Source organism: Synchiropus splendidus, chromosome 11 (assembly GCF_027744825.2).
Source record: "Synchiropus splendidus isolate RoL2022-P1 chromosome 11, RoL_Sspl_1.0, whole genome shotgun sequence".
NCBI classification, from domain to species: Eukaryota; Metazoa; Chordata; class Actinopteri; order Syngnathiformes; family Callionymidae; genus Synchiropus; species Synchiropus splendidus.
The window spans coordinates 22,175,817-22,193,953 of NC_071344.1; the positions used below are offsets into that span (position 1 = coordinate 22,175,817).

Below are 18,137 nucleotides of genomic sequence, written 5' to 3' on the forward strand. Positions count from 1 at the left end.
CCTGATGGCATTTAGCATCACAATGCAATGGGTAAATATGAACATCACCTTAATATTGGTTTTGGACTCAAAAGTTGCAAAATACACGGAAAATAATTATTATAAAAAGCGGGATAAAAAAAAACGACGGGATTGTGACAACGCAATTGAAAAACCTTTGGTGGGGAAGGAATTAAAAAAAAAAAAAAACAATCACTGCAACACATAAAATAACAACCTTCCACGGTGGTTTGGAACCTCTTCTTTTCCTTTGCTTTAAGTTTGTGATAATGTTTGTCTTATATTCTTGTATTCCTCTGTTTTGTTCTCAGTGCAGTTTCTCAATTTCTGACGTTTTCGTGCAGGAAACAATGAGGCCATTTGGTCAAAGCTTGAGTTGGAAACGTCACAAAAGTGTCTGTTTCTCCAGCAAGGATTCAAGACATTTCTGCATCGCATCACATTCTAGTGTATTGGATTCAACACATGCTTCGGTAGCTCAGTCAGTAAGTTGCTGCGGCCACAACGCAGGTTACGAACCACGAGACCAGGGGTGGGCAATCTGGTCCTCAAAAAGCCGGGAAGGTGCAGGTTTTTTTTCTCCCAACCAAACAAGCTCAGACAGTTTAACCAATCAGGTGCAGGTGAAAAAAACAGCACCTGACTGACAATCAAGTGAGTTTACCCTTGAGACACCTGGTTCTTGGTTGAAACAAAAACCTGCAGCCACTGTGGCCCTTTGAGGACCGGTTTGAGACCCCTGGTCCCTGTCAAGGTAGTGTTAGCAGTTTTCCATGAATCTTTATCTTTATTTGCATCAATGTATCTTGAAAAGTCGACTCTGGCTAGCAGGCCAACTTCTGAGGACTCAGGAGAGGAATGTTTTGCAGTGAGTGATTTGGGTGGAACAAGAGGCACGTGGCATGTTGAGTCCTCCTCATCCATCACAGCTGCAGCATCTATGTTCAAGACAGGACAGAAATATTTTGTAGACAATCTCCATATGAGGTGGCTAAAAAGTTGGCGTGGGGCTCGAACCCATGGCCCTGAGATTAAGCAGCATCCTTGTTAGTATAGTGGACAGTATCTCCGCCTGTCACGCGGAAGACTGTGGTTCGATTCCCTGACGCGTAGTTGATGTTTTTTTTTTTTTTGATGCAGTTTGCTTAATTTACATCGGGCACCTGATTCAGTGGCTGTGGAAACTAGGAATATCCTCAGGATATTGAGCGAAGCGAGTCAAACTTCGATGGCAGTGGAGGCACCATTGTCAGGAGGTGGTTCACCCAAGGCTTCAAGGATCCAAGCACAGAAAGTGTCTTTTCATTCTGGCACTGGGGCTGAACTGCTTTGGAATGTTCTCAGGCATCTGATACCCTACTTTCACTCAGGTCAGTTCATATGGAATTGAGCAAGAACACTGGGCTAGTGGCGCAATGGATAACGCGCCTGACTACGGATCAGGAGATTCCAGGTTCGACTCCTGGCTAGCTCGAGCTAATCTTATCTTTCATCCTTGATGTGGAAGTAAAACGTGGGAAGAATGTTTGTGCACTGCGTGCTACCAAACTGTGCTGCACTGAGAACAAAATAAAAAAGAGGTTTTTGTGTTGTTGTTTTTTTTTTCGTTCCTTCCCCACGGAAGGTTTTAGATTCAAATGGTGCGTCAGCCAATCAGCCTCACACAACACACCAAGGGCAAAACCAGACAACAAAGGAAATTCCTCCTACTGATGTCCCGTAACAACAGGTCCTTCACACCAGAGACCACAACCCACAGGCAGACAAATGCAGATGCACGGTGGTTATGAACACAACTGACTATCACAGGAAGATGGAAAGCCGGTTAAACAACAAAGACATATGTGAACCGCAGAGCAATAACTCTGTGACACACAACATTGCCAAACATCTAGCCCCACTCTTGGCACCACTGGTAGGGCACAGCACCCACCACATCATCAACTCTACAGACTTTGCACGAAAGATACAGGGAACTAAACTAGATGCGGATGAGACCATGGTCTCATATGATGTCACGTCCCTTTTCATATGTATCCCCACCAACGAAGCGGTCACCACGGTAAGAAAGAAACTCGGCCATGATCTCAGTCTACCTGACAGAACCAGTCTCTCACCAGAGAACATATGTGAATTGTTGGACCTTTGCCTCACCACCACTTACTTCCAATACAATGGATCCTTTACAGACAAAAACACAGTTGTGCAATGGGCTCCCCAGTGTCACCCATAGTTTTGAACCTGAATATGGAAGACATTGAGAACACTGCTTTGGCTTCTTACAAGGGCACACCACCCAGCTGTTGGTTCAGATATGTTGATGACACCTGGGTCCTAATCTAAAAGGATGAAGTGGAACCCTTCACACAACAGATCAACTTGGTAGACGGACACATCAAATTCACCCGAGATGATGTGGAAAACAACAGACTACCTTCTCTGGACTGTGTTGAAGCAGACTGGAGCTTCAGCATCGAAGTGTACAGGAAACCAACACACACACAGACCAATACCTCCAGTTTGACTCTCATCACCCACTAGAACAAAAACTAACATCAAGCCCAAAACCACAGCTCTCCTAGGGGGAGAGAGAAGGAGCATATCAGAAATACCCTTCAAAAATGTGGCTACCTCAACATGGCCTTGACCAAAACATCAAAAGGGAACACAAAGGACAAAGAAAACAATGCCCAGCGCCATAACGGCATTGTTATTCCCTATGTGTCCGGGGTCTCTGAGAAACTCAGAAGAATCTTTAGCAAACATGAAGTCCGGGTTCAGTTCAAACCATGCAACACCTTAAGACAGAAACTCGTCCATCCCAAGGACAAAACGCCTCACCACAAAAGGAGCAATGGGGTTTATGTAGTCCAGTGCAGCCAAGAGTCCCAGACCTTTACATTGAAGAATCGAAACAAGCTCTCATCAAACAAAAGGTCCAACACAAGAGAACCAACTCCTCTGGACAAGACTCAGCAGTCCATTTAAATCGAGAGGACAAGAAACACTCTTTTGAACACAGCAATGTTCACATTTTGACCGGTGGTTTGAAAGAGGCGTAAAAGAAGCCATTTTTGTCAAAGTGGAAAAACCCTGTGTAAACAGAGGTGGAGGACTGAGACACCATCGATCATCCTCATTCAATGCTGTCCTGAACACCCTCCCCAGGCAGATTTAGCCACTGATCTAGGCTTGGAGAGGTCCTTCACACCTGTACAGTGTGGCATCATCATCTGAATAGCCCCAATTGCCACCTGGGCTACATTCAGCATTTGCATTAATGGCCCATCAACACCCATGACCAGTGGCCGGGGACCCATTAACACATCTCCATTAGCATAATGCTGACTCTTGTCACCCATCACACTGGATTGGCTCTACCCCTGTCCATCAACATCTTGTCCCATTCAGATGGCCTGATATAAGCCTGAACTCCAACCCAGCTCAGTAGAACTGACGAAGCCTCCTGGATAGGAGGCCAAACGTTTTCTTTGACTATTACTAGTCCGGTTGACCTGATTCAAACCTTTGCTGCGTGATGACCCGGATAACTGAGCAGCCTTAGCCTAAAGTTCTAAAACAAATACATTGGTCCAAAGTTTTTCAAGTTATGAGGCTGGGATGTGCAATATCCCAGTCTTCAAAACATTTATTTTCGATTGCACAGTAAAATGACTGTGAGTCGAGCATGAGGCGTGTGATCTCAGGGGCTGGTGTCAGGCAAATACAGAAGAGGAGAGGCATTTCCTCTATGAGGAGCTTCACTGAGGCATGAGCATTGAGTTGCTGATTTACGGAGATGAAATGGGGGAAGTTTTGCAAATATAATATAACAGTGACCAGTGTGGGTATCGAACCCATGGCCTTGCTACATGATACTACTATTGACTAGTTTAACTAGAGAGGTCCAGAATCACTGCGTTGTTGCAATGGTATAGCATAGCATAGTAGCATAGCTCTGTGGCGCGATCTGCTTTATCTTGCAGTAAAATCTTCATTCATGTACTCACTCCGACAGACATGATGTTGATCTCCCTTCTGGACAATCCTCTTAAACAGGGGTCACCAAACTGTCCCAGAAAGGGCTGCTGGTTGAGTCCAACTTCAGCTTGCTTGCCTTGTATGACCCCATGATAATATCACCTGAAATGTATGAAAAGAAAAAAATACTGCTTCTCCTTCGTCATCTGTGAACCTCAGTGGTGATCTTCCTCTTCTTTATTTATTCCTCTTCTTTATTTCTTTATTTGTTCAACTTGTTCCCTTGCTCCTCTCCTTATCTCCAGAACAGCAATACAATAAGTCCTGCCACTGGCCGGTTAGCTCAGATGGTTAGCGCGTGATGCTAATAACGCCAAGGCCATGGGTTCGATCCCCATAGTGGCCACTGTGACATAACACCAGCCCCTGAGATCACATGCCTCATTCTCCACTGACTTACTGTTTTAATGACAGGATATTGCACATCCCAACCTTAAAACTGATCTGAATGCTGCCAAAATATTAAAGAAAACATATAGAGCTTTCTGGATCGCTTTTTTGTGTAGAGCTAGTACAACGATGTCATCACACTCTGTTGTCATTCATGAGAGGAGGAGGATGGGCCTTCCTCCTGCCTCACCTGCTGCTGCTGCTGCGTCTCCTCCAACTTTCCAACCTCCATTATGTGCAGGACACCAAAGGAAGAGAGCAACTGAGGGAGGGTCCCCGGATGCTGATGCTGAGCTCAAGCATCTACTCATGAACTCCCTCCACAAACCCAGCTCAGAAGATGAGATAGTTTTCAAGGTCCTGGTTGCTTCAATGCAGATATTGTCAACGCAAATAAAAGATCACATCATTTACTAGTTATTTTATCAAACAAAACAACAGCTGACTGAAATTGGGATCATTTGGACCCTTCATTTATTTCCTTTGTAGCCACAGTCTCATGAAAGGAACCAGACATCGCCCCCCTTTCCTCCCCCTCTATTGACCCTCGTCCCTGCTGGGAAGATCCTTCAAAACACACCTACATAGTTTACTTCAGGTCTGACTATGATTCTGTGTGTATTGGATGAGTATAAATGAATGAGTTATTTTATATTTTGCAAATAAAGAGTTTGATATTGAACATTTGTTTTTGTGGAAAATGGCTTCACAGAAAAAAATCAAAATCAATCAAATGTCAACAAACTGAGTTGAACACAGCTTTGTTTTATTGCAGAGATGAATTATAATATGCAAGGACCTTTGCTCTGTTAAACAGGTTGGTGACTCTTGAATGAGCAGTTGTGGTGCACTGATAACTGTTTGTTCACAAAGGAGACGCTTCATCTGCGACAAAAACATGTGGTCTGTGGTAGTGGTCCTCTGGTCAGCTCCTGGATGTGGCACTGAAGCAGTTGGTGATGAGTCTTCTGTTACAGAATGTCTGCAAAATATAAACCATACATTGATATGTAAACATATATATGTAGGTGATAATTTAACAAAGTATATATCGACCATACAACAGGACATCAACTCACAGGATAAATAGATTTAACACAATGCATTTAATTGTTGCATTAATTCATCACCACAAAGTTGTGTAAACTGACTAGACTCTTTAACTAGACTGGCTAAAGCAACAGTACTTATTTTATGCTACAGAGCCAGCAGAACTGATGATGAGGCCTCCAAGTAGATTTCTGAACCTGGCAACAGATAATAGCTGAAATGTGGTTTGGTTAAATGCTCAAATATGAAAACACACCTCTGGAAGCAGTGCAACCATGGGAAAAGCAATGAAAGGAAGCTGACAGACAATCTGGAATTATTTAATAAGTATCCATGGACAAAATACAATGAACATCAGTGTGTGATTCAGATATTTTTTAGGCAGCAGAGAAGGCCTTGCAGGCCCTGACACCCGCCACTGCCATTTCCTCTTTGCCCACAAAGACCTTCAGGAATAATTCCCAGAATAATCCCTTAGTCCATTGCAGGCATTGTTCCCAATATATTTAAGGTTCAGATTTAGAAAGAGTAACGTGTTTACATTCTTTCCTTTCATCACACTTCTTCTTGAACTTATTCATTGTCCAGCCTTAACACTGCAGGTCCTGAGTTGCAGTTACTCTGAGATGTCTCTTCGCAATCCTCCTCATGGATGGGAATGTTGTTTCATGTATTTTCTTCCAAAGAAGTGGGTCTCCATTCCATGCACTTGGCCTTTCCTCTGAGTCATGCTGCATTTCTATGAGCACACAGGCCTCGTTGGCGCCGTAGGCAGCGCGTCAGTCTCATAATCTGAAGGTCGTGAGTTCGAGCCTCACACGAGGCACTTTCATTTTGAAAAGTGATATGGATTTCCATTCCATTCATGAACGTTGAACTGTTTTGGGGGACAAGCTTTGCAACATGACTCCTAGCACGACCTTTATTTGTGGTGTTTTCACGGAGCGATATGTGTCCATTTTCCCCTCTTCCCGAACATCAGGAAAGTTGTGGATGATATTTGTGACCGAGACCAGCACGATGTAGGATGGACGACTCAGAACATGAGAAAATTCTCTTTTGTGTTCTGATCACTTATATGTGTGCAAAACAGGTCACTGACAACAGAAGACGATCACCAGTTCACAGATGTTATTGGAACGATGGTTCAGAGGATTGTCTTGAAGTGCTGGTTTGTTCAAAGGCTGAACAACACCACGAGTTAAAGGTTGATGTGGAAGAATACAGCTCCTTCTCTGGTTCAGTGTCAGTAGTTCGCTCATGTTTCTCTTCAGATCGTATAAATCTTTCGCCTTTTACTAAAGATTTCTGTGGAGAGGAACAACATGAGCTTATACTAGTTTTTGATGCCCTGCTCTTGTAGGGCTTCTTATTGTGTTCAGTGAAACCTGTCTGGTTAACGACTTTGTATCGCAAGTGCAGAGTTGTTATTCCCAAGATGTGTATCTACGAAGCAGCAGAGTGTGTTGTCTAACTTCAATTGAGCATTCACTCCATTTCCATGGTTTTCAGAACATGTCTTCCTGCTCTCAAAGTGTCTCTCTTTTTGTAGAGATTCTCATGTCTCTGTGACGTAATTGGTCAGCACGTTTGGCTGTTGTGGGAAAGGCTGGTGGTTAGAGTCCACCCTGGGAAGAAGATCCACTTTGGTTCCGTGACGAACCTCACCGTTAGTAGGGCAGGTGATTGGTTGGTGATTTCACAGTGCTGTCGGCCCGTACGTTCCCCAGGGGACTGGAATGTTTGATTTCTGCATTCAAAGGGTTTCACCCAATACTTTGAGGAAACTGCATGAAAAGATCAGACCCTGCCTTGAATTGTTGGACCGTCACGGCATACAGTCTGGTTGAACTCCAGTCAGCTGAAGACCAATGAAGTCACACACACTGTGTTACGTGACGGTTCCACAGAGCGATTCCTGGTGGGCACAACATCACTTCATGCGGCGTATTCCACCTCAACGCACAACACTATTGTCATGTGACAGTTCTGCAAACTCAAAATGACGTAAGCATCCTAAACACACACCAACGTTATTGGTAGGACCTGAACCTACACAGGTACAACCCAATGGATTTCAAGTCCATCGACTTAACCAGTCGGCCACAACAACAACGTTACTGAGCCACTTCATCAGGAATTTAGTTTTGGGTGAATTAGAAATCAGTTCATCACATCACCTCTTCCTCATCTTTCAAGCAACAATGATGATGGCTGCTTTTCAAGCACTTGACCTGGGTTCGATTCCCAGCCACTGCACGTAGCCCATTCCATTCACTCGTGATTCAAACAACTGGTTTCTTCTGACCATTCACAAATCCACTGAAGGCACGAGTGATGAAGGCCATGGAACTGAAATCCATTGGGGATTTCCCCTGTAGCTTCGAGTCCTTCCAACAACGCGAGGCAGAGATTGATTTTTATCCCATTGAGACCTACGTGTTGGTCGTCCACGTCCAGCCTTAATAGGACATTTGTGGTGTTGACAGTTGAGGCACAAATATTCTGCCATCCATGGTTAGATGGCAAAAACAACTGAGAATTGAACCCAGGTTAACTGCTTGGAAGGAAGCTACTGTTTACACAAGAACACCATTGCCCAGATTCCTGTCAAGGAACATTCACTTTCACAAAGAGAAATCGAAAATAGCGGATGAACAAACATGCGGTGAGATGAGGTTTTTGGCCGACTTAGTTCGGCCCCTCAGCTTCTCTATTTTTTTAAGTCCATGTCAGCTCAAGATATGTATCTACTCAGTTCCACTCTGTACATAAATTGTTGCATCAGCCAAAATATAGCAGTGTGAGTGTTATGAATGTGGGTGGGAATACTTGAGCTTCATTTTCTAAAGGTTGTGATGTCTGCCCTGCTCGCCCCTCTCACTCGCTCTTTTGCCTATTTTGGATTCCTACTGACTCAGAAGTCCGAAAGATTTTAGAATGTCCTTCATTCATTTCCTTCAGTTCTTCATTAATGTTTTTCATCATGATTTGTAATTGTACCAAAATGGCCGACTCACCTGCAAAGCATATAGTGAGTACTTTGAACTAATTTCACCAGTTAAATCTGCCAAAACACAAAAATCTGTGACCTTGTCTGTGACCTTCTTCATTCCTAACCTTCTGCCTGAGATCGACACAGTTTTCAACTGCATCCCAACCTGTAATGCTTGGTGGAAAGGCATGTAGTAGTGGATGGACTCACCAAGCTGTGACTAGCCAAACTGCAAACATGGAGCCTGATGGAGTTACAGCCTTACAATTGTTTCAGAAAGCTGGTGAAGTGAAAAGTTTGTGTTGGTTTTGGATGAATCAGGTTGCATTCTGGAACATCAGGCGTAATTTTCCAGTGTCTCATCTGTGTAGATCATCTGAACAGATGATCTGAAATATTGAAGCACTGGATCACAAACTTCACTCCAGTTTTGTGACAGCTTTACACTTCCAAATCCTAGCTGCAGTTGATGATGTGATCACCCTTTTCCTAAACTACGTCATTTATTCCAGGTACGTCCCATATGGTGTCGTTGTTTGGCCCCTGGTATGGGAACCACATCGGGACGCTCCGATCGATCAGTCACCATGATCATTATCATGACAACCTATGGGACAGGGGTCCACCCATTTGGGTGGACTCATGTCCCATAGGTTGTCGTTTTCCTGGTTCTTGCCCAGGACAACCAGCGTTGACTATTAGCTTGGAGCTTCTGACCTTGTGCTGGGACTTTGACTAAACATGTGTAATACGTGCTTTTGACAGAGATTTGAATGCAAAACACTGAGACAAGATTTCAGATTTTGATATTTATGTACAACTGTTTGGGACACAAGCTTTGCAACACTACTAAGTGATGTGAGCCATGTGACAAAACAATGTCCATGTGATCGGCACAATGAGGTTTGGGACAAAGAAGTGGAAGACAGTGTTGGTCGATGCAAAGATGAAATGGTGGAACTTTTTGCTCTCATTCTCTTTATTCATTTATTCCCTAAAGCACTGCTACCATCTTTCTTTACCACTCTCTCTTTGCTGAAAAACACATAGTTATGACTTACTTCAATCACACAATCATTCTGCACAATCTTCAAACCTTGAAAACTGAAAAACGTTCACAGATCCACATTTTCTTGTGTCTCTGCATGTCTCCGTGGCGCAGTAGGTTAGCGTGTTCGGCTGTTAACCAAAAGGTTGGTAGTTCGAGCCCACCCAGCGACGTGACCTGCTTTATCTTGCAGTGAAAACTTCATTCATGTACTCACTCTGACAGGCATGATGTTCATCTCCAAAAAAACAATTCTCTTAAACAGGGGTCACCAAACTGTCCCAGAAAGGGCTGCAGGTTTTTGTTCCAGCCAACCAAACACACACAGTTTAACCAATCAGGTGTCAATTTGGAGACCCCGACTCTTAACCATCCTTCCATGAACGTATGTGAACCTGCCATCATCTTCGATTATTATGATTATTATTAGAAATATATCCTCACAGTCCCTTGTCCCATGATCATAGACAGAGGCATAGACATCGACTCCCACAAGTCCCATATGGTCTAGTGGTCAGGCTTCCTGGTTTTCACCCAGGCGGCCTGGATTCGACTCCCGGTATGGGAAAGCTACCATCATTATGGTTTGTTGATGTTGTTCAAAGACAGATTGTTGTTATGACTCACCTGTTCCAAAACTCCCTTAACTCGAGAGAAGGCATAAATCCCACTCCGTCTCACACGCCAAACAAGAACTCTAACATTCAGTTGATATCTTTGTTGTCGAACCTGTGTCAGTCTAAATAAACGCGTCAACTTATCAACCACTGCCTCAGACAGCTGGTGTCAGTGTAACCAGCGAGAAGATCTTTAGTTCGGGTCTGATAGCAGTGTACTATCTATTTCAGATTTATGAAACTTCTGAAATCAGAAGACATTCATCACATCACACATCATACAATCACATACAATATTTATGAGCATCAAAAACAAAGAAAATGTAAGATTTTTGTTTTCCAGTAACATAAAGTGCGGCACCAAAGAAAGGACAGAAATATGTTTTCTCCATGGAAGCTTTTAAACCACAAATAAATTTTCCTGATATTTAAAGAGTTTGGTTTGTCTTGGAAAGAAATAAATGCAGATATATGTATGAATTTCTATATCTATATGTCTTGTGCTGGCCAGCTTTATAAAATTAGTTCTGAGGAGCTCTTCTGTTTGTGAGGAGAGTATCAAGCATTGGTGCTCAATCTGATCTGAACTTGTCCTCCCCGACCATCTGAAGATATCTTCCTTTTCAATGCAGTCTAAAGTCCAATGTTCATCTACGAGGGAGATGCAAACATGCTTAACAGACGATGGATGGCGACTTGTCAGAAGTTCGGATCACCTGTATCACGTGTCTCCTTCATCGTTGCTGCAGCCTCTCTGAACCCCGCCTCCCCAGTAGAGCACTGGTAGCCAGTGTTGGGCAAGTTACTTTAAATCAGTAACTTAGTTACAGCTAGTTAGTTACCTCGTTGAAATGTAACTTTGTTACTTAAGTTACTCATTACTTTCAAAGTAACTGGTAAAAACATAATCATTTTATAACACTCCCCCTGGAACTGCAACCTTATCGTGGTGGGGGAGTTTGTGTACCTTGAATGATCCTAGGAGCTATGTTGTCGGGGGCGTTATGCTCCTGGTAGGGTCTCCCATGGCAAACAGGTCCTAGGTGACGGTTCAGACTAAGAGCAGTTCAGAAGCCCCGATGACAAAAGCAAAAACATCAAGGACCGTGACGTCGCCCAGCATGGCGCAGCCGGGGCCCCACCCTGGAGCCAGGCCTGGGGTTGGGGCTCGAATGCGAGCGCCTGGTGGCCGGGCCTCTGCCCATGGGGCCCGGCCGGGCCAAGCCCGAACGAATGACATGGGCCGTCCCTCCTGCGGACCCACCACCCACAGAGGGAGTCATAGGGGTCGGGTGCAAAGAGAACTAGGTGGCAGTCGAGGCCGGGGGGCCCGACGACCTGGTTCGTGTGGACATTCTCTGGCTCTTGGAACATGGAATGTCACTTCGCTGGGGGGGAAAGAGCCTGAGCTTGTGCAGGAGGTTGAGAGGTACCGGCTAGATATAGTCGGGCTCTCCTCCACGCACAGCCTGGGCTCTGGAACCCAACTCCTTGAGAAAGGCTGGACCCTCTACTTTTCTGGAGTTGTCCGCGGGGAGAGGCGGCGGGCTGGCGTAGGCTTGCTCATAGCCCCGCAGCTCTGCAGCTTCGTGTTGGGGCCACCTCTTCAGAGGACCACACAGTAGGCGCTGCGTGCCAGACGGGCTCTGTTCTCAGCTCCCTCGTGCGATATCTGATGCGATGTCTGTCTGTGATTCTGTTCTCTGCAGCCCTCCAAACCTCTCAGAGGCAGGTAGGACATCGTCATCTACGGAGTCATCTCTTTCTGAGGATGATTGGGCCGGTCCCTCGGGGTCCATCTTAGGAGAATTGCAGTGTCAGATCAAGGTACACTGCAGCCACTGAGTTCATCACACAAGTCGTCACAAGTTTGGGGGCCCTACTTCCTCTGACGGCTCACCGAACAAATGCAAGCCTGTTTTTGAAGATCCAGCGGGACAGGAATTCCCCAGAGGAGTGGTCGCTGAGCACCGACTGCCCTTTCGACCAGGACACGTCCCGGAGGGCGGGTCTGCTCCTGTGCTCAGGGCGCCGCCACCTGGACCTGGGTGAACTCAGAGAACCAGCGGTCATTTCTGATGGAGGAGGCACGCTGTCCTGTCAAAGGAAGTAATCGAGCTAGTGCCAAAGCGATCCACCTACACTGGGTTTTACTCTGGGTACTTTCTGGAACCCAAGAAGACAGGAGAGTGGACACCTGTTCTGGACCTCAGTCTCCTCAACCAATTCATGACCAGACAGCGGTTCTGGACTACCTGGAGACTCCTGCAGTGAGTCAGAGTGTGAGAGTGGAAGACCTCCATAGATCTTGCAGACGCCTACTAACACGGTTCGGCCGAGTCACACGAAGTTTCTCCGGTTTGGGCTAGAGGGTCAGGTGTATCTACACAACTCTCTAGTGCCTCGCACCTTCGCCAAGTGTGGGGAGGCGGGGCTCGAACCACTAAGGAGACAGGGTCTGTGGATTCTGACAGTCTCTTGGATTCTTCGACCAATGGTTGTTTCTAGCCAGGTCCAAACAGGACTCATGAGCGCACACCAGCGTGGTGTTGGAGCACATCGCGCAATTGAGATTCAGTGTAAACCTGTCCCTGAGTCCCTGAAAACTCAGATTCGGCGTGCGATCATTGTGACCCTGGTGTGCCCCAGTGCCTCTGGTTTCCAGGACTAGCGCAACTCGTGAAGGGCGAGTTTTGGGACTTGCACCTGCTCCAAGCAGGAGGAGCCCTGAAGTCACCACCCCCGCACCTACGTGCCCTGTCTGTCCACCCTGACTGTATTTGTTTTTGTATTGATGGCTCCCCAGTCACCGTCCGTCCCAACCCAGCCATCCAACCCGAAGTTAACTCTTCGTCCCACAGATGCATCAGTTCATCATCAGTTCATGCATCACCTCCACACGAGGATGCATCACAGGCTCACCTGCACACTCTGTGGCTGTTGAGGGCACTGGATTGCTACTTACAAAGGGTGAAATGTTTTAAATGGTCAGAGAGTCTCCTTATCTGCTATGGCGGCTGCCAGCACGGAGTAGCACTCTCTACTCAGCGTCTTTCTTTCTGTCCAAGGTCAGCCATCTGCCTGGCTTACGAGTTAGCGGGACAGGCTGCACCGGAGGGCACTCAGACACTGTGGTAATCCAGGCCAGAGTAGGTGTTGGAGGCAGACGCTGGAGACACTTTTCTTGCTTCACCAAAGAAATTTATTAAGAAGCTGCTCCAGGATGCAAAAATAGCCAGGAAAAGTAAAAAAAAAACATGGATTGCCAAGAAACTCAACAGTTAACTCAACGTAACCGAAAAGACTGAAATAATTTCAACAGAAATTACTCATACGCACTTGTGCACACCTCTGCACACTGCAGCCTCCCCCTCTCTGGTCTGCCCGCTTCTCTCTTTATGCGTTTGAATCTGGACTGTACCTCTCAACAGGTAAATCCCAAATACCACCAACAACCATAACTCATTTCTGCTGTAAGAAACAAAGTCCTCTGCTCACCATACTTTTAACACAATCTGCCACCTGACGCTCAACCTCGCTCCATTACTCCATCATAGATAATAAAACAAAACAAAACACTTCCCTACCTTGGCCTCCACCACAATTGAAACTTTCCATGATGTCACTAATGACATCACCAAGGTGATAAAACCAGGAATTGAGCCGCCACGTCCTCCTTTTTACCTGAAGGCCTCGTGGTGAGTAACACAACCAACATGCTTAACAAGTATGACATAATACCTAAATAACTGACATTTAATTGAACCAATAAACGTGCTTTAACGTAACCATACTCCTTTGTGTTGATTTTTGATACACCAGAAGATGCAACACCAACATGACCCGGGATAGTTTGAACGCATGATTCAGGTTAAAGATGGAATTAAATCAACCAAAAAAAGCATACAACAATAACTTAAAATGAGACAAATGGGTGATTCTCAGCCACTTTGTCCCAGACACACTCTCCCTGTAGCATGGCTTCCTCCACAGCCCTGCCGCCTGGAGTACCAATGGAAGAGAAATTTCCCACAGCGTCATCGTCTTTGGTCTCCATCTTTGCCAGAGCTTATCTTGTGGAGGAGTCAGCGAACTCCATGGCCCATTTGTTGATCATGGAGGTCTGGTCAGGTGCATGCTCTTCAGTTACAATCCTTCACCTTCTTACGAATTCCATGGGAGCTTGATGCTGATATCACAGATCCAATCATACTCCGGCATCATATCCATCATTCCCTCACGATATGTTTTTTTTTTTTTTCCACAGTCTTACAACCTCTGGTCTGGAAGAAAAGACCAGAATTCCCCTTTTGGGCATCTCCTTCCATCATGTTAAGCCACTTGAACCTCATAGTGCTGTATTGAACCTTATAGTGTTGTATTGCTAACGGGTTAGTGGCTCAGCAACACCTCGCTCACCTTTCTCACAGGTGAACCAGGCTCGCCTCCCGTCCACCACCTTCATTTGCGAGACTCATGATGGACAGGACATGGGTAAATTAATTCTCCTTTTGGGGCTTTGTTTCTTACAGACTAAGGACACTGTTGTAGAATCAGGTTCTGGGGTCATCTTGAGCCTGCATTTCTTTCCAAGTTTGGTTCACGATCCCTCTCCATTACAGGCGCCACCCTGGGACTCCTGAGATGGTTGAGCTCCCCTTTAAGTTCATGTATGAGGCATTTATAGTGTTAACCAAGTTTCTTGCAGTCTCACCTAAATGCTGGAGATTTGGCCATCTGGCTTCAGAGTGCATGTTCTGCAAGCTAATTTCGTTCCTTCCTCCCTTTTTTCCTCATCATAGCAAATCCTCACTAGAGGGCGTCGCACACTTCTGAGAACAACAGTTACAATAGGTTACCTATTGTTGTCTGAATTGTTCACTCACTGATCAGAATAGCCTGAGAACAAGAAAATATCACCAGCAACTATATGAAAAAGACGGAGCTTAATGCCAGGTGGAGGGTTTGGATTGGCGGCGCGGCTTTCCCGCTCATTCAGCCGTCATGCTCAATGCGTGATGTGCTCGGCCCGGGAGCTTGACCATCCAACCCGGCCCTGACATAGCAAACATTGCTCAGTGGAATGGTGTCTACGCCATCGACAACCAGCTCACAGCGCTTGAGAACATCAGCGCGTTCTTTATGAGCTCCGTGTACCAGCCCATCCATCGCAGAACCTCTCTCACTCCACCAAAGATTTTGGAGATTCAACAGTCCATCCGTGTGGTGCTCCGCTCGTGGCGCCTCCTCCACACACACGCTGGGGGGAACACCGTTGCTGGTCGAAGGGACGGGGTGAGCCCAGCCGTCGGGATCATAGTCGCGATGATCATCGCTGCTTCTCTTGGAGAGACCAGTCGGCTGCTCTCACCTCTGCTCCTTCCAAAAACGTAGGAAGAAAACTTTGTATCTAAAATTATACATCTGAGCCAAAGTCTAACTTGAACAAAAAATAAGATCCTTTACTTTGATATCGGGTCTGTTTTGTCTCAGCCCAAAATTAGGGTTTGTCACCCGCCAAGTTCTCTTCCGGTTCCAGTCAGTGCGAACTAGAGCGGCAGCTCTCCGGCTGTTGGACATACACCTCCCGTGTACCTCCACGCGTTCGTTTACTCGTCAGAATGACGACCAAGAAGCCAACAAGTTATATCCAAGATTTATTCCCTAACAGATGACTCTAACACAAAGGCAGAATTCTGGGTCAGCAACTACGCCTGACTTAGCTTTAGCAGAAGTCCGATAGGGCGACAAAAAACTATCTGAGGTCTTGACCCTTTATTCACAAAAGTTTCTCTACGTGGGCTCCGTCCTCGATTGGTCCCTCTAACGAGTTACAATTTTTGTTCCTCCAGTGTGGTTCACTCCAGTCTTTGGACTCCACCTGCAACTTCAAATTCTCACACACACTCAACCACACTGCCTCATCCAGCATTCCTGTGTCTGTAAATAACTTCAATATTAGTAGTACAAACAATGATTAATATTCATACCGTAGAATAAATGCACAATTCTCATTACGGTTTCAAAAATTTGTTTTTGTTTGACATCGTCTCAGGAGACCGAGCAGAATAGTAACGGTCTCTCTGCCTCCTTATCCCTGATGCCAGAACGGTCCCTGGGGAAGTTTCTGGAGCCAAGAAGTTTCGTCTTTTCTTAACATCGCCACAATAATAAGCATAGGGGTCAAAAAACTCTTTCCCGTCTCTAAACAGATCCCGTTTCCAGCCAAGTGTCAGGAGAGTTTCAATTCTGCCATTAACTCTTATGATTCCTCAGACTCGCCAATGTCCAGCAGGGGTCGCCACAGGACCGCGAAAGCCACCACTTCAGAGGATCACACAGTAGGATCGGCGTGCCAGACCGGCTCTGTTCTCAGCTCCCTCACGGGATGTCTGATGCGATGTCTGTCTGTGATTCTGTTCTCTGCAGCCCTCCAAACCTCTCAGAGGCAGGTAGGACATCGTCATCTACAGTGTCATCTCTTTCTGAGGATGATTGGGCCGGTCCCTCGGGTCTCCATCTTCGGAGAATTGCAGTGTCAGATCAAGGTACACTGCTAGATTGGGGGCTCTACTTCCTGTGACGGTTCAGCTGACAAAAGCGAGTCTGTTTATGAAGAACCAGCGGGACTTGAAGTCCCCAGAGGAGCGCTGAGCACCGACGGCCCTTTCGACCTGGACCTGCGCCAGAGGGCGGGTCCGCTCCTGTGCTCAGGGCGCCTGTGTTACAGGTCTCGGTTACCGGGCCCAACTGCAGATGAGTTGCCTGTTTTAAAAACAGTAGAAATGATCAGGGGCGACACCTGCTTCCACTCCGTACAGCGCAGCTCAGCAGACTGATCAGTGCTGACGACGCTGTTAATCAAGAGGGTCCCCGGATGCAAACAGCGCCACTTCGCCTCCTGCTGGCCATGGGACCACCCAAAATACTTGAATAAATTTAACTATAAGTCTTTCCCCTGCACCGAAACCACGCCCCTAATAATAGCAACCAGCAACTTATCTACATAAAAAAATAAAAATATGAACACTATTATATATATTAAAAATTGTGATCACACATTTTGCGTCACTCAGGCCTACCGGCCTACTAGATGTCTTGCGCCAATGACCTCACCCCTAAGGTCGAGCAAAACATTGTTCGTCCGGATGCAGTGTAGTGGCACCAATAAGCCTCCATACAGTGGGTCCGGGTGTCCCCATGGTGCCCCTCTCGTTGCCAAATCAGGTGCTTCCCTGCTCTGGCGACTACACAGGGGAACCTGACGCCATCCCATAGCCACAGCACTAACGTGGAAGAACACACTTGGCACCGTCCATATTTGGAGGGAGAACTCGGCAGCGGAGAGACGTTCGGCTCATGAAGAAGCGCTGCCAAAGAGAAACACTTTATTGCACCAAAAACACAAAAGCATCAGCCCTATTAATGTTCGCTCCACTCAGGAGGGAGGGCGTTGCACCACCTGACCGAAGGAAAAAGGTGCATTTAGATGAAGAGAGCCTCCCCTCGGTCAGCTAGCGATTCTCTCATCTATTGGCCACAGCTGCTGGAAGCACCTGTAAACAGGACAACATGAGGCAAAGAAGAAGTTGCTGCCTCAGACAAATAGAAATCTGCAAAAGTTGAGCCGTAAGCTCAGGAGGCTGCTTGTAAGATTTCTGCCAAAGAAAGTCCTCTGAAGGCAGCTATGGATGGTGCCCCTTTTTACCACCTGCCAGAGCCACCCACATCTTATCTGTTTTCCTGAAGGCCTTGACTCCATTCAGATATGCTCTCAGTGCACTCACGGGACACACCTTGTGGAAGCGCTAGTGGTTCTCATCCGGGTGGGGGGTAAGACAGAAAGCCTTCACTGAAAAATTCCTGACCTCAGAAGAGGCGCAAATGAATTTGGGAAAAAAAAAGACTAATCGAGAAGGCACATAGTTCTCCAAACCCTCCTGATGGAGGCCAGGACTAGGAGGAGAGCTGCTATGTGAGCCTCCAGCTATAAAGG

General features: G+C 46.2%; 3 non-coding genes across 3 annotated transcripts; all 3 read left to right on the forward strand.

The window, feature by feature from the left end:
• The first annotated feature begins 1,401 nt into the window (after window positions 1-1,401).
• trnar-acg (transfer RNA arginine (anticodon ACG)) lies at window positions 1,402-1,474 on the forward strand. The gene has a single exon. It is a non-coding gene; the product is annotated as a tRNA-Arg (tRNA).
• Window positions 1,475-6,234: 4,760 nt separating this feature from the next.
• Window positions 6,235-6,307, forward strand: trnam-cau (transfer RNA methionine (anticodon CAU)). Its single transcript has one exon. It is a non-coding gene; the product is annotated as a tRNA-Met (tRNA).
• A 429-nt stretch (window positions 6,308-6,736) lies between these two features.
• On the forward strand, window positions 6,737-6,847 carry LOC128767813 (U5 spliceosomal RNA). Its single transcript, XR_008416176.1, has one exon. It is a non-coding gene; the product is annotated as a U5 spliceosomal RNA (small nuclear RNA).
• The last annotated feature ends 11,290 nt before the right edge of the window (window positions 6,848-18,137 follow it).